Genomic DNA, 4,342 nt, shown 5'->3' with positions numbered 1-4,342 from the left:
TATAAAGTTATATTATAAAGTTAAAACTTCAAACAGTGTTCTGTATCCATCTTATATGTTGATATTTTGTACTAGAACTCTTTTTAAGAAGCACTACTCTGTGTTTTTTATTAGATACTATGAAAACCCCGAGAAAATCAAAAAAATCCAAAAAAAAACCAAAATACTCGAGAAATATTGATATCGAAAAACCCGAATTTTATTGATTTGGTTTGATTTATAGATTTAATAACCCAACACAAATGGTTTGATTTGGTTTGTAAAAAATTCGAACCAACCCGGTCCATGTACACCCCTACTTCTAGACATGAGATATGGTCATCTTAAAATTTAGATTGAACCCATCAGTGACCCATTAAAGTTGACATCAACTTTCACTTACACACTTCAACTAAGTTTTGTTCATTTTAGACACCTCATGTCAGCCCCAGTGTGTCATTTTGATACTTTTTGCTTATATGGCATAATGAGTGTCATACACTCGCTGACCGTGAATAAAAGGCTTATTTAGCCAATTTTTAATTTTTTTTTCTTCTTCTTCTTCCCCGTTTTTCAGCCACCATTTTTCCAAAAGCTTAAACTTCAACCATGGTGAATGAAGATAGTTACAACAAAATTATGGCAAACGATGAAAAACGTTTTAGAAATTTTGGAATAGACCTATTTCAAGATTTAAATATTGAAAAGATTTGATAATTTTAATTTTAGATAAAATGTGATTTGATAGAATAGAGGGAGGGAGAGAGAAAGAGAGTGGCGGCGGTGGTGGATCTCCTTTTTTTCCGGTGAACATGGTGATAATGATATTTTCAAGATCTGAAAATATAAAGAAAATGGTGATTGAAAAATATATTTAATACACAAATAATTTTAAAGTAAAGAATTAAAAAAAATAAAAGAATAAATCCAAAAAGAAAAAAGAAAAAAGAAATAAGAGCTGCCGTCAGAATTGTTTGGGTTTACTTTAGAATTTTTCTGCAAAATGGGTTATTTTGGAGAAGACAATCAGCAGGGAGGGTGGGGGTGCTTCTACAATTTGTTTTTATTTTTTTTTAGTTTGGTCAAATATCTTTTTTGAAAATTATTTGGGCAAAAATTTCAAGTCCAAAAAGAAAAAAGAAAAAAGAAATAAGAGCTGCCGTCAGAATTGTTTGAGTTTACTTTAGAATTTTTCTGCAAAATGGGTTATTTTGGAGAAGACAATCAGCAGGGAGGGTGGGGGTGCTTCTACAATTTGTTTTTTTTTTTTTTTAGTTTGGTCAAATATCTTTTTTGAAAATTATTTGGGCAAAAATTTCAAGTGTCATGGATTCATTGGCCATTTTTTAATTTTTTGTTAAAATTCATTATTTAATAATTATTTTGGGTACAAATGACAAATATCGTGATTTAATTCGTTACTTTATATGTCATTCGTGAGTGTAACACACACAATTATATATTTTGGCTGATTGTGCAAAAAGTGTCAAAATGACACATTGGGGCCTGACATGAGGTCTATAAAATGAACAAAGTCTAGTTGAGGTGTCTAAGTGAAAATTGTTGCCAACTTTAAGGAGTCACCGATGGATTCAGCCTAAAATTTAAATCATGTGTTGCATGCGAAATATTGAAGAAAAAGGGAAAGAAACTTGGCAAACTGTAACATTTGGTATATTGAAAATACAAAATTAAAGTTGTTCGAACATTATTTGGTTGTAACAAATTTTATCAACAAATAAAGAATATGCTATTTCACATTCATCGAAAAGCAATGTACAATATAACTTGAATCTATTCGTCAGTTTCAACTGACATTATTTTTGGCCTTCAAATGTTATGTGTAACTAATTCATTACACATGTTCTAATATTATTTATACTTCAAAATATTTATACTAATCAGTATGAGATACAGGTGTAATGCATGTAACTAGAAACTAGTAAACATAAACAACACTATGCGATCAACCTAGTCACAAAGTCACAAGTATTTGACCTACTTTTTCGGATAGCTTCTGATAGCATCGTACGAGTAGACTTAACCTCATTATATAAAGTAGGCGAAATGACCTTAGAGACTTCTATACTTGACTCTATTTGTCAGTTGAACCTTCCTACTTAGCAGTTTACCAACTGAACCCTTAAATCTATTAGAACACAATATTTCAAACCCTTTTCTCATTCGATCGTTGTGCGTGTAATACACTCGACTCCACATGGCATTCCAAGTCATCTTTTAGTGACACATAAGAAATTATACAACAACAACAACAACAAACCCAGTATAATCCCACAATGTGGGGTCTGGAGAGGGTAGAGTGAACGCAGACCTAACCTCCACCTTGAAAGATAGGGCGGCTGTTTCCGAAACACATAAGAAATTATATTCAAGAAAAATAAAAAAATCAAATAGGCCACTTTTACATTTATGAAAAATACAAATAGTCATCTTCTTCGTATTACTCACAAATTGAACATCAAATTCATGCCAAATAGGTGAAATTCTTCCCATTTGACTTGAAAAATCAACTACAAGTTTACCAACACAAACCCTATGAGCATCAATCACATTTTTAAATTAATTTCACAAATTTACAGAACTCATTTATTGTTCTTTAAGCTTTTTTAAATTCATCCATGGAGTTTAAAATTTTTCAATACCCATCATCACCTTCATGTTAATCCATACACACACCTCTTCTTTGAGACTAACTAACACAAATAATGGTACCAATGTTTTTAAAATCTAGAAAACTAAAAATTAGAGAGGTAAAGGGGTGGCCAACAAGGGGCTATGGGATGGAATGTTGATTCGTAGCAAAAGAGTTGAGGAAGAAGAAGAAGAAGATGAGGAGGAGAATGAGTGTGATGGATGAATTTGAAGAAGAAAAGGGTTGGAGGAGAAGAATTTTGGGGATTCGGTGCGGACGAGGCTGGGTTGAAAAAGAAGAAAGTTGGGCGTGGGGTAGGGGTGGTTGAAGAAGATGGTTTTTTTAAAAAAATATTTAAATTAACTATTATTTTTAAAAATAATTTTAATGTAAAATTATGTATGTACTCACTTAAAAATGTGTGCTTTCACGTGTTTATTCAACTCAGCGCCACATAAGTCTGGTCAATGGTCAGAGGGTTTTGAAATGTTGTGCTCTAATGGGTTTAAGGGTTCAGTTGGCAAACTGCTAAGCATGAGGGTTCAACTGACAAACGAAGTCAAGTACAGAGGTCTCCAAGGTTATTCCGCCTATAAGGTATAAAAATGACCATTTGTCCTCTCATTGTATCATACAAACCTTCGTCTAGCCTTGGAATATGTCCCTACACATTCAAATCAGTGATCTCCACTAGTAACTCTCATAACATTTGACATTTCTAAAACGTAAAAGGTCAAAAATGTTCTTCAATTATGTGAAATGAATAAAATTGTTTTTTATTTATAGTTCGGAAAAAGGTCTAAAATGCCCTTAAATTATTGAAAATGGTACAAAAATATCCCTCATCTATCTATTGGACCAAAAATGCCATTGACATCCACATTTAGGTCCAAAAATGACCTTTTATTTAACGAAAAGAGGCATTTTAGGCTCAATAGATGGATGAGGGGCATTTTTGTACCATTTTCAATAGTTCGAGGGCATTTTAGGCCATTTTCCGTAATTAAAATTCTGTTAAATAAATTTTGATTTATAATTAATTTTAAATAATTAAATTATAACCAATAGATAGCGGACACATGTTTAAAAAAATTGTTCAAATTATTTAATTAAAATTATTTTAAATAAATTTTGATTTGTAATTAACTTTAAATAATTAAATTGTAATCAATAGATGACTACCACGTGTTTCAAAAAAATTATTTAATTAAAATTATATTAAATAAATTTTGATTTATAATTAATTTTAAATAATTAAATTGTAACCAATAGATAGTCGCCACGTGTTTAAAAATTTATTCAAATTATTTAATTAAAATTCTGTTAAATAATTTTTTATTTTTAAATAATTAAATTGTAATCAATAGATGACCGCCACCTATTAAAATAATTATTCTAATTAATTAATTAAAATTGTCTTAAATAAATTTTAATTTATAATTAATTTTAAATAATTAAATTATAACCAATAGATGGTTTTCACGTGTTTAAAAAAATTTAAATTATTTAATTAAAATTCTGATAAATAAATTTTAATTTATAATTAATTTTAAATAATTAAATTGTAGCCAATAGATGACCGTCACGTGTTTTAAAAAATGTTCAAATTATTTAATTAAAATTCATTTAAAAGAGCCTAAAATGCTCTCGAACTATTGAAAATGGTACAAAAATGTCTTTCATCCATCTATCGAACCTAAAATGCCCTTT

Source organism: Solanum dulcamara, chromosome 8, assembly GCF_947179165.1.
Source record: "Solanum dulcamara chromosome 8, daSolDulc1.2, whole genome shotgun sequence".
Classification (NCBI taxonomy): Eukaryota; Viridiplantae; Streptophyta; class Magnoliopsida; order Solanales; family Solanaceae; genus Solanum; species Solanum dulcamara.
Note: the sequence above shows the minus strand (reverse complement) of the source record.